We start from the raw sequence: 13,681 nt of genomic DNA, 5'->3' as shown, positions 1-13,681 counted from the left end.
CGTAATGGTTTATAACATTGTGAAATTTCAGTTGTACATTGTTATTTGTCAGTTATGTGCCCTTTTACCCTTTAGGCCCACCCTCCAACCCCTTCAGCTCTGGTAACCACTGATCTGTTCTCTTTGTCCATGTGTTTGTTTATCCTCTACTATGAGTGAAATCCTACCGGTCTTTGTCTTTCTCTGTCTGGCTTATTTCACTTAACATAATACCCTCAAGGTCCATCCATGTTATTGCAAATGGGATAATTTTGTCTTTTTTTATGGCTAAGTAGTATTCCATTATATATATATATACATACCACATCTTTATCCAGTCATCAGTTGATGGGCACTTGGGTTGCTTCCACATCTTGGCTATTGTGAATAATGCTGCAGTGAACAGAGGGGTGCATGAGTCTCTGAATTGTTGATTTCAAGTTCTTTGGATAAATACCCAGTAGTGGGATAGCTGGGTCATAATGGTATTTTGATTTTTAATTTTTTGAGATAGTTCCATACTGTTTTCCATAGTGGCTGCCCCAGTTTGCATTCCCACCAGCAGTGTATGAGGATTCCCTTTTCTCCACATTCTCTCCAACAATTATTGTTTATTGTCTTTGTAATTATGGCCATTCTAAGAGGTGTAAGGTGATACCTCATTGTAGTTTTGATTTGCATTTCCTTGATGATTAGTGATATTGAATAGTGTTGGCCATCCATATTTCTTCTTTGGAAAAATGTTCATATCCTCTGCCCATTTTTTGATTGGGTTGTTTTTGTTGTTGTTGAGTTGTGTGAGTTCTTTATAAATTTTGGAGATTAACCCCTTGTTGGATATATGACTTGCAAATATTTTCTCCTAGTTCGTAGGTTGTCTTTTCGTTTTGTTTCTGATTTCCTTTTCTTTGCAGAAGCTCTGTAGTCTGATGAAGTCCCGTTTGTTTATTTTTTCTTTTGTTTCCCTTGTCCAAGTAGACATGGTATTCAAAACGATCCTTCTAAGACGGATGTCAAAGAACGTACTGCCTATATTTTCTTCCAGGTGTTTTATGGTTTCACATCTTACCTTCAAGTCTTTGATCCATTTTGAGTTAATTTTTCTGTATGACAAGGGATAATGGTCTACTTTCATTCTCTTGCATGTGGCTGCCCAATTTTCCCAGCATCACTTATTGAAGAGACTTTACTTTCTCCATTGTATGTTCTTAGCTCCTTTGTCAAAGATTAGCTGTCCGTAGCTGTGTGGTTTTATTTCTGGGCTTTCAATTCTGTTCCATTGATCAGTGTGTCTGTTTTTGTACCAATACCACGCTGTTTTGATTACTACAGCCTTGTAGTACATTTTGAAGTCAAGGATTGTGATGCTTCTGGCTTTGTTCTTTTTTCTCAGGATTGCTTTAGCTCTTCGGGATCTTTTGTTGCCCCCCATGAATTTTAGGATTCTCTATTCTACTTCGGGGAAGAATGTTACTGGGATTCTGATTGGGATTGCATTGATTCTGATTGGATTGATTCTGATTGTAGATTGCTTTAGGTAATATGGACATTTTAGTTATGTTTATTCCTCCAATCCATATATGTAGAATATCTTTGCATTTCTTTATGTCATCATTGATTTCTTCCAGTCATGTCTTATAGTTTTCATTGTATAGGTCTTTCACCTCCTTGGTTAAATTTATTCCTAGATGTTTTATTCTTTTTGTTGTGATTTTAATGGGGTTGTATTCTTGAGTTCTATTTCTGTTTGTTAATTATTAGAGTATAGAAAGGCAACTGATTTTTGTAAGCTGATTTTGTGCCCTGCAACGTTGCTATAGTTGTTGATTATTTCTAATAGTTTTACAATGGATTCTTTAGGGTTTTCTATATATAAAATCATGTCATCTGCAAACAGAGTTTCACTGCTTCATTACCAATTTGGATACCTTTTATTTCTTTTTCCTGCCTAATTGCTCTGGCCAAAACCTCTAGTACTATGTTGAATAAGAGTGGTGAGAGTGGGTACCCTTGTCTTGTTCCTGTTCTCAGAGGGATGGCTTTCAGTTTTTCCCCATTGAGTATGATGTTGGCTGTGGGTTTGTCATATATGGCCTTTATTATGTTGAGGTACTTTCCTTTTATACCCATTTTATTGAGAGATTTTATCATAAACAGATGTTGGATCTTGTCAAATGCTTTCTCTGCATCTATTGAGATGATCATGTGGTTTTTATTCCTCATTTTGTTAATGTGGTGTATCACACTGATTGATTTGCAGATGTCGAACCATCCCTGCATCCCTTGTGTAAATCTCACTTGCCATGGTGTATGATCCTTTTACTGTATTACTGTATTCGGTTTGCAAAAATTTTGTTGAGGATTTTTGCATCTACGTTCATCAGTGATACTGGCCTGTAATTTTCCTTCTTTGGGTTGTCCTTCTCTGGTTTTGGGATCAGGGTGATGTTGGCCTTGTAGAATGTGTTAGGAAGTGTTCTGTCTTCTTGAATTTTTTGGAATAGTTTGCAAATAGGTATGAAATCTTTGAATGTTTGGTAGAATTCTCCAGGGACGCCACCTGGCCCTGGACTTTTTTGGGGGGGCAGGTTTGTGGTTACTGTTTCAATCTCTTACTTGTGTTTGGTGTATTAAGATTCTCTATTTCTTCCTGGTTCAGTTTTGGGAGGTTGTATGTGTCTAAAAACTATTTCATTTATTCTAGATTGTCCAATTTGTTGGCATATCGTTTTTCATAATATTCTTTTGTAATCTTTTGTATTTCTGTGGTATCCATTGTAATTTCTCCTCTTTCACTTCTAATTTTTTAAATCTGCGTCTTCTTTCTTTTTTTCTTAGTGAATCTGGCTAACCATTTGTCAATTTTGTTTATCTTCTCAGAGAACCAGCTCTTTGTTTCATTGATCCTTTCTACTTTTTTTTTTTGTTTCAATTTCATTTATTTCTGCTCTAATTTTTATTATTTCCCTTCTTCTCCTGACTTTGGGCTTTGTTTGTCCTTCTTTTTCTAGTTCTGTTAGGTGTAGTTTAAGATTCTTTACTTGAGATTTTTCATGTTTGTTAAGGTAGGCCTGTATTGCCATGAATTTCCCTCTTAGGACCATTCTTACTGCATCCCATTTGAGTTGGAATGATGTATTTTCATTTTCATTTGTCTCCAGATGTTTTTTGATTTCTCCTTTAATTTCTTCAATGATCCATTGGTTGTTCAGTAGCATGTTGTTTAGTCTCCACATATTTGTCACTTTCCCAGCTTTTTCCTTGTAGTTGATTTCTAATATCACAGCATTATGGTTGGAAAAGATGCTTGATATGATTTCAATCTTAAATTTATCAAGGCTTGCCTTGTTTCCCAACATATGATCTATCTTTGAGAATGTTCCATGTACTCTTGAGAAGAATGTGTATTCTGGGGATTTTGGATGGAGTGTTCTATATATATATACATTAACTCCATCTGATCTAGTTTTTTGTTTAATTCCACTATTTCCTTGTTGACTTTCTGTCTGGATGAATCTATCCATTGATATAAGTGGTTTGTTAAGGTCTCCTACTATTATTGTATTGCTGTTAATATCTCCTTTGAGGTCTGTTAATAGTTGCTTTAGATACTTTGGTGCTCCTGTGTTAGTGCATATATCTTTATAAGTGTTATGTCCTCTTGGTGGAGTGTTCCTTTTATCTTTATATACTCCCCCTCTTTGTTTCTCATTGCCTTTTTTATCTTGAAGTCTACTTTGTCTGATATAAGCATGGCAACACCTGCTTTGTTTTGTTTGCCATTAGCTTGGAGTATCATCTTTCATCCCTGCACTCCAACCTGTTTTTGTCTTAGAGCCGAGATGTGTCTCCTGGAGGCAGCATATTGTCGGGTCTTGTTTTTTTAATCAATCCAGCCATTCTGTGTCTTACATTTAGAGTGATTATTGATGTATGAGGGCTTAATGCTGCCATTTTATCACATTTTCCAGTTATTCTGTATTTCCCTTGTTCTCATCCCATGTATTTTGCACTGCGAATTCAGTTTGGTCTTCTTTATGATAGTTTTCTCTTTGTTTATCATTTGTGTCTGTGTTCTGATTTTTTATTTAGTGGTTACTGTGAGGTGTGTATAAAAGATTTCATAGATGAGGTCATCCATTCTCATAGCCTCTTATTTCCTTAGCCTAAGCAGGTTCCATCCCTTTCCTCATGCCCATGTAAGTTATTGTTGTCACAACTTATTCTGTTTTGTGTTTAAAATGAAGTGGTATAGTTATCTTTGATGTTTTCCTTCCCTTTATCTTCAATGTTATAATTAAGTGTTAGCTAGCCTGTTCTGATAGAGAGCTGCAATTTCCTGATTATGTCTGCCTACTTATCTCCTTGCTCAAGGCTTCATAAGCCCCCCTCCCCCTTTTTTTTTCTGATATGAGGACCTTTTTGATCATTTCTTGCAGGGGGAGTCTTGTGGCAATGAACTCCCTCAGCTTTTATTTATCTGGGAAAGTTATTTTTTCCCCATCATATCTGAAGGATATTATCACTAGATAGAGTATTCTTTGCTAAAAGTTTTTGTCTTTCTGATTTTGAATATATCATTCCACTCTCTCCTAGCCTGTAAGGTTTCTGCTAAGAAATCTTCTGAAAGCCTGATAGAGGTTCCTTTGTAGGTTATTTTTGTCTGCCTTGCTGTCCTTAATATTTTTTTCTTTGTCATTAACTTATCCAGTTTTACTAATATGTACCTTGGAAAAGGTCTTTTTACATCGATTTAATTAGAAGTTCTATTAACTTCTTTTACTTGTAATTCCAGCTCCTTCCCCAGGTTTGGGAAGTTCTCATCTATTTCTTTGAACAAGCTCTCTGCTCCTTTCTCCCTCCCTTCTTCCACTGGAATACCTATAATCCTTATGTTGCATTTCCTCATTGAGTTGGATATTTCTCATAATTTCTTCATTTCTTTTTGGTCTTAGTCCTCTCTCCTCCTCCATCTGAAGCATTTGCTTCAGCATATTTCTGTCCTCTAAATTGTTAATTCTGTCCTCCATAATGTCAGCTGTTATTTAAGGACTCCAAGTTTTTCTTTATTTCCTTCAGTGTGTTTATCATCTCCAACATTTCTGATTGGCTTTTTTTATGGTTTCAGTCTCTTTTGTGAAGAGTTCCCTCTTTTCATTAATTTTATTCCTGATTTCATTGGACTGTCTTTCTGAGTTTTCTTGTAATTCATGGAATTTTTTAATGATAGCTATTTTGAATTCTCTGTCATTTAGATTGTAAATTTCTGTGCCTTCAGGATTGATATCTGGGTGGTTATCATTTTCCTTCTGGTCTGGAGTGTTAATACACCTCTTCATACTATTTGATGGGGTGGATTTGTGCCTTTGCATAGTGGTAGTTTCTGGTCGCAGATTCCACCTGCTGCCACAGATTGTCAGGGCAGGAGCTGTGTATTCGGAGCCTGCCATGATCCCTGGCAGCTATGCCTGACCTTTGGAAACTATGTTGACAGGGCCCATCTCTGTTTGCCCACTCACCACTGCTGCTTTACAAACGTATGTGCAGGCACTCTGGAAGGGGTTCCCTGCTCTGGCTGACTGGCAAAGCTGGTGCACAAGGTGGAGGAGAGGTGCTTTGTTTTGCATGCGGGATCCCAGGGGTGCTCCTGCTCTGCATTCACTGTCTGCCTTCCTATGGTGCTGGGCTTGGTGAAGATGCCCCTGCAATTGCTTAGCCTCCTTGGTGTGGAGCTTTCCCATGGGCAAGTCCAAGACTGAAGGCGTTCCCATAGAGACATGCCCCTCCCCCCTCTCCTCAGAGCCACATGCAGTCCTGCACCCTAAGTCACTACCATTGGGGGAGGGAGAGGAGATACCCTTACCTCCTTTCACTGCCTTCCAGGGATCCATCACCTCCACCTTCAGACATATGGCTGTGTGGATCTCTCAGATGTCTATTGTGCTGTGTGAGTGTCATCTGTTGGTTTATGAGTATTCTTTTCATTGTATCTTAGCGGGGAGAGTCTACAGGAAGACCTCATTCTGCCACCATGCTGATGTCACTCCTCAAATGATTTTTATATCCATTCCTCATTTGATTCTCACACTGTTGTGACAGAAAATAAAACTGAGGGCTAGAGGATTAGAATAGCTTCAAGGAGGTCAGCAATGAACTAGAGGCACAGCATGTCCTCTGTTGGACCCATCACACTCCCAGCTATAGGAGTTTCTAGGTCACTGTGTTCTCCAAAGTTAGTTGCATCAAAATCACTGGAGGAGGATCTTGTTAAGAATACAGATTCCCAATACCACCTTCAGAGAATCTGATTTGCTCAGTCTGTGGTGAAACCCTTGAATTTGCATTCTGAACAAACTCCCAGGGAATTCTGATGTTGCAGGTCCATGAACCACACTTTGAATAGCACTACCCTAAAGAAGCTCCCCTGAGGCCTTCTCCTATCTATCACTACTTGCCCCAGCCTTTCTCAACAATATCTATAACAAAATTCCCTCTTTTCATCCTCATGACAATTAGGATGCTTCAGCTTTAAGAGAAAGCACAACCCAAAGTGCTTTAAATAATAAAAGAATTTTATTATCTTTCATAACAAGAAGTCTGAGTAGGGATCCTGGGTTGGTTCATTAAGTAACTCAACAAGGAGTTACCTGGACCAGCTTCCTTCCAATTATCCGCTCTTCCAGTTGGCCTCTCCCCTAGGAATCCATACAAGAAAACCACAGCACTAGGGGCTATCAGGGAGACATTTGTTCCAACACCTTACAGCAAGGCTGTATAGACAAAATGGGAAGGGAGCCCTAGAGGCTCAGGAGGTAGGAAAATCCATGTGCAATCAGTTCTATGTTGCTGACTGTATTGGAGTTTTCGTCTTCCATTTCTGCTGAGAGTTTCCTTTGGGAATGTAGTTTCCCAGTTGGTTCTGTTTATACGGGGGGAAACAGATATAAGCAGGTATTATCAGACTGATGTTGGACTGGAGGCCCAGAGTCCCACTCACTCACCCTCATTGTCCTCTGAAGTGGCCCATGAGGCATCTCTAAGGGTCTCACAGTGTTCAGCAGCCTGGGCTGAGGACTTGTTGAGTGAGTAGGAAAGGGTTGGAGCAGACTTTCTGGGAAAGCAGGGCAGTTTGCTGGCAGCAGGTATCCCCACCGCCAAGCAGAGTGACTCCCAGGCTGGTTCACATGTGGGCTGAAGGGAAGGGTCTGTGGGCCTTCAAGGGAGGAATAGGTAATACATACCCATGCAGAGGTGGGGGCTGCTCTCAGAGCACAGGCAGTTATAGCCCTGGGATTACTTGTCCTCCAAGAATCAATCAAACAGTCCTACGGGTATCAAGCCTTGAGATTAGTAAACTGGATTCTATTCTCCATGCTTCCCCAAAGAAAAGAACTTTTGAATGCTGACAGATCTCCAAATTTCTGATTCCTGAATTTTCTCTCTTGATTCTAATTTATTGAATAAATACTTTAACAACAATAAAGGAAATAAAAACAGAAACAAAAGTACCCATCTTTTCAACATAACCTTCTTTTAGTTTTAATTTTCATTTAAATATTTTAGACATATAAACAATTATAGGTAATAATAAATGAAACCCCATGTACTCGCCTCCCAGCTCATGAAATACAATATTACAAACAAAATTGTATCTGCACATGCTCCCTAATTGCACTCCCCTCCCTCCTAAATATGGTGTGTATTAGTCCATGCATGTTTTCTTTTTTGGTTGGAATATATGGTACAGAAAAGTACAAAACCATATATGTACAGTTTTAAGAATAATTATAAAGGAGATACTCATATAACCACCACTCAATCAAGAAATAGAACATTGCCAGCTCTCACACTCTCCAAGGGTTCCTCCCTGATGAAGACAACCTCCATTCTCCCAGAGGTCACCACTCTCCTCACTTTTCTGACAACTATTTCCTTGTTTTCTTGACTTAATGTCCCCAAACCTGGTTTACCTTCTTTTCTACTTCCTTAAGACTGAAAGTCCCTTGCCCTCCCACCCTTTTCTCTCAAGTATCTAATCACTTGACTTTATTTTCTCCCTTGTCCTACCAAGACCCTATGTGTCCATTTAAACATCTCTCTGGGGAACAAGTACATGTGTTCCTTCCCTCTTCAGCACTTGACCACCCTACAAAACCAATAACCTTAGATTAACCTATCAACCTTCTGTGCTCTACCTCTGGGTAGGTGCCACCACCATGTGAATTGCTACACCTACAAACACATAATTAACTCCCAGTTTCATCAGGGTATCCATCCGTGTGTTTCTTCTAGTCAGCTGTCTTTTCTCTTTTTTTTTCAGTGAGGAATATTGGCCCTGAGCTAACATCTATGCTAATCTTCCCTATTTTGTATGTATGACATTGTCAAAGCCTGGGTCGGTGAGCAGTGTGTAGATTTGTACCTGGGATCTGAACCCACTAACCTCAGGCTGCCAAAGCAGAGCATGTGAACCCAACCTCTATGCCACCAGGCTGGCCCTTTTCTCTCTCTTTTTTTTAATTGAGGTATAATAGACATATAACGTTAGTTTCAGGTGTACAATATTTGATATTTGTATATATTGCAAAGAAATCACCACAGTAAGTCTAGTTAACATCCGTTACTATACATAGTTGTGGAGTTTTTTCTTGTGATGAGAAATTTTAAGATTTATTCTCTTGGCAATTTTCAAATATGCAATTATTAACTATAGTTGCCATGCTGTACATAACATCTTCATGACTTATTTATTTTATAACTGGAAGTTCGTACATTTTGACTCCCTTCACTTGTTTTGCCCACCCTCCACCCCTCATCTCTGGCGACCATTAATCTGTTCTCTGTATCTATGAGCTTGGTGCTTTTTTTTTTCTTTTTAAGATTCCACATATAAGTGAGATCATATGGTATTTGTCTTTCTCAGACTGACTTATTTCACTTAGCATAATGCCCTCAAGGTCCATCCATATTGTTGCAAATGGCAAGATTTCATTCTTTTTTATGGCCAAATAATAGTCCATTGTATATATATATATATCACAATTTCTTCATCCATTCATCCATCAATGGACACGTAGGTTGTTTCCATTTCTTGGCCATTGTAAATAATATTGCAGTGAGTGTAGCGGTACATATATCTTTTTGAGTTAGTTTTCTTAAAGTAAATACCCAGAAGTGGAATTGCTGGATCATATAGTAGTTCTTTTTTTAATTTTTCTTTTTCCTGAGGGAGATTCACCCTGAGCTAACATCCATTGCCAATCTTCCTCCTTTTGCTTGAGGAAGATTAGCCCTGAGCTAGCGTCTGTGCCCATCTTCCACTATTTTGCATGTGGGTCATCACCACAACATAGCCACTAACAAGTGGTGTAGGTCTGCATCCAGGAACTGAACCCAGGCCGCAGAAGTGGGACATGCTGAACTTAACCACTCTGCCATGGGGCCAGCTCCTATTTTTAATTTTTTGAGGACTCTCATACTGTTCTTCATAGTGGCTGCACCAATTTACATTCTCACCAGCAGTGCACAAGGGTTCCCTTTTCTCCACATCCTCACCAATACTTGTTATTTTTTGTCTTTTGATAACAGTCATTCTAACAGGTGTGAGGTGATATCTCATTCTGGGTGTTTTTTGGTGAGGAAGATTTTCCCTGAGCTAACACCTGTGCTAATCTTCCTCCATTTTGTTTGTGGATTGCCACCACAGCATGGCTTGATGAGTGGTGTGTAGGTCCGCATCTGGGATCTGAACCCTGGGCAGCTGAAGTGGAGCTTGCAAACTTAACCACTATGCCATCAGGTTGGCTCCTCATTTTGGTTTTGATTTGCATTTCCCTGATGATTAGTGATGTTCAGCATCTTTTCATATACCTATTGGCCATCTCTATTCTTCTTTGGGAAAACGTCTATTCAGATCCTCTTCTCATTTTTTAATCAGATTGTTTGTTTTTTTTGCTATTGAGTTGTATGAGTACTTGATATATTTTGGATATTAATTCCTTACCAGATACATTATTTCAAATATTTTTTCCCATTCCATAGGTTGCCTTTTCATTTTGTTGATGGTTTATTTTGCTGTACAGAAGCTTTTTAGTTTGATGTAATCCCACTTGTTTATTTTGTGCTTTTGTTGCCTTTGCTTTTGGTGTCAAATCCAAAAAAATCATTGCCAAGACCCATGTCAAAGAGCTTACCACCTCTTTTCTTCTAGAAGTTTCATGGTTTCAGGTCTTACATTCAAGTCTTTAATCCATTTTGAGTTAATTTTTGTGTATGGTGTTAGATAGTGGTACAGTTTCATTTTCTTGCATGTTGCTCTCTGGTTTTCCTAACATCATTTATAGAGGAGACTGTCCTTTCTCCCACTGTATGTTCTTGGCTCCTTTGTCATAAATTATTGATCATATATGTATGGGTTTATTTCTGGGCTCTCTATTCTATTCCATTGATCTATATGTCTGTTTTTATGCCAATATAATACAGTTTTGATTAATTACTCTAGCTTTGTAATATAGTTTGAAATCAGGGAGTGTGATGCCTTCAGCTTTGTTCTTCTTTCTCAAGATTGCTTTGGCTATTCCAAGTCTTTTGTGGTTCCATACAAATTTTGGAATTGTTTGGTCTAGTTCTGTGAAAAACTGCCATTGGAATTTTGATAAGGATTGCATTGAATCTGTAGATTGCTTAGGTAGTATGGACATTTTAACAGTATTAATTCTTCCAATCCATGAGCATGGAATATTTTTCCATTTATTTGTGTCTCCTTCAATTTCTTTCATCAATATCTTATAGTTTTCAGTGTATCAGCTCTCTTTTCTATTTCCAATGTTACCATCCTTTTCAAAACCCCTCCTCACTCCAGGAAATTCCCTATCCTTCCAGCAAATAATAACTTTGCTTTTATTGCATAGAGAAATGTAGGCTATCAGGCATGAAAAGCTCCCTCAACTTCCTAGCATCACATCTACAACTTAACTAGTTAACTCTATCTGCAAAATCTCTTTCCCTCCAGCTTTGGAGAAGTTTCTCTTCTCTGTGTTTAAGGTTAATTCCTACATTGGGGCTTTCACTTTCCAGGATTGTACCTTGCTCCATCAGTTAACCCTTCTCTCTCATGAATTTTTTTTTTATTAAGATTATGATAGTTAACAACCTTGTGAAATTACAGTTGTACATCATTATTAGTCATGTTGTAGGTACACCACTTCACCCCTACTACCCTCCCCCATCCCCCCTTTCCCCTGGTAACCACAGATCAGTTCTCTTTGTCTATATGTTAACTACCACCTATGAGTGGAGTCATACAGAGTTCGCCTTTCTCTGTCTGGCTTATTTCACTCAACATAATACCCTCAAGGTCTATCCATGTTGTTGTGAATGGGACGACTTTGTCCTTTTTGTGGCTGAGTAGTAGTCCATTGTATATATATATATACATACACACCATATCTTCTTTATCCAATCATCAGTTGCTGGGCACTTAGGTTGGTTCCATGACTTGGCTATTGTGAATAATGCTGCGATGAACACAGGGGTGCATGGGACTTTTGGAATTGCTGATTTCAGGTTCTTAGGATAGATACCCAGTAGTGGGATGGCTGGGTCATAAGGTATTTCTATTTTTAACTTTTTGAGAAATCTCTATACTGTTTTCCATAGTGGATGCACCAGTTTGCATTCCCACCAACAGTGTATGAGGGTTCCTTTTTCTCCACAGCCTGTCCAACATTTGTCACTCTTGGTTTTGGATATTTTTTGCCATTCTAACAGGTGTAAGGTGATATCTTAGTGTAGTTTTGATTTGCATTTCCCTGGTGATTAGTGGTGATGAGCATCTTTTCATGTGTCTATTGGCCATCCTTATATCTTCTTTGGAGAAATGTCTGTTCATGTCCCCTGCCCATTTTGTCATTGGTTGTTTGATTTTGTGTTGTTGAGCTGTGTGAGTTCTTTATATATTATGGAGATTAACCCTTTGTCGGCTACATAACTTGTAAACTTTTTTTTCCCAATTAGTGGGCTGTTTTTTTGTTTCAATCCTGTTTTCCCTTGCTTTGAAGAAGCTCTTTAGTCTGATGAAGTCCCATTTGTTTATTCTTTCTATTGTTTCCCTCGTCTGAGGGGTTACCGTGTCCAAAAAGATTCTTTTGAAACTGATGTCAAAGAGTGTACTGCCTATATTCTCTTCTAGAAGACTTATTGTTTCAGGCCTAATCTTTACATCTTTGATCCATTTTGAGTTTATTTTAGTGAATGGTGAAAAAGAATGGTCGATTTTCATTCTTTTACATGTGGCTGTCCAGTTTTCCCAGCACCGCTTGTTGAAGAGACTCTTTTTTCTCCATTGTAGGACCTCAGCTCCTTTGTCAAAGATTAGCTGTCCATAGATGTGTGGTTTTATTTCTTGGCTTTCAATTCTGTTCCATTGATCTGTGCACCTGTTTTTGTACCAGTACCATGCTGTTTTGATAACTGTAGCTTTGTAGTATGTTTTGAAGTCAGGGATTGTGATGCCTCCAGCTTTGTTCTTCTTTCTCAGGATTGCTTTAGCAATTCGTGGTCTTTTGTTGCCCCATATGAATTTTAGTATTCTTTGTTCTAATTCTGTAAAGAATGTCATTGGGATTCTGATTGGGAAAGCGTTGGTAGTATGGATATTTTAACTATGTTTATTTTTCCAATCCATGTGCATGGAATGTCTTTCCATCTCTTTATGTTGTCATCAATTTCTTTCAAGAAAGTCTTGTAGTTTTTGTTGTATAGATCTTTCACTTCCTTGGTTAAATTTATCCCAAGGTATTTTATTATTTTTGTTGCTATCATGAATGGGATTGAGTTCTTGAGATCTTTTTCTGTTAGTTCATTGTTACCATATAGAAATGCTACTGATTTATGTATGTTGATTTTATACCCTGCAACTTTGCTGTAGCTGTTGATTGTTTCTAATAGTTTTTCTATGGATTCTTTGGGGTTTTCTATATACAAGATCATGTCGTCTGCAAACAGCGAGAGTTTTACTTCTTCATTGCCTGTTTGGATTCCTTTTATTTCTTTTTCCTGCCGAATTGCTCTGGCCAACACCTCCAGTACTATGTTGAATAAGAGTGGTGAAAGTAGGCACCCTTCTCTTGTTCCTGTTCTGAGAGGGACGGTTTTCAGGTTTTGTCCGTTGAGTATGATGTTGGCTGTGGGTTTGTCATATATGGCCTTTATTATGTTGAGGTACTTTCCTTCTATACCTATTTTATTGAGGGTTTTTATCATAAATGGATGTTGGATCTTGTCGAATGCTTTCTCTGCATCTATTGAGATGATCATGTGGTTTTTATTTCTCATTGTGTTAATGTAGTGAATCATGTGATTGACTTGCGGTTGTTGAACCATCCCTGTGTCCCTGGTATAAATCCAACTTGATCATGGTGTATGATCTTTTTGATGTATTGCTGTATTCGGTTTGCCAAAATTTTGTTCAGGATTTTTGCATCTATGTTCATCAGTGATATTGGCCTGTTATTTTCCTTCTTTGTGTTGTCCTTGTCAGGTTTGGGGATCAGGGTGATGTTGGCTTCATAGAATGTGTTAGGGAGTGCTCCATCTTCCTCTATTTTCTGGAATAGTTTGAGAAGGATAGGTATTAAATCTTCTTTGAATGTTTGGTAGAATTCTCCAGAGAAGACGTCTGGTCCTCGATTCTTATTTTTGG

This window comes from Equus quagga, chromosome 7, assembly GCF_021613505.1.
Source record: "Equus quagga isolate Etosha38 chromosome 7, UCLA_HA_Equagga_1.0, whole genome shotgun sequence".
NCBI classification, from domain to species: Eukaryota; Metazoa; Chordata; class Mammalia; order Perissodactyla; family Equidae; genus Equus; species Equus quagga.
Note: the sequence above shows the minus strand (reverse complement) of the source record.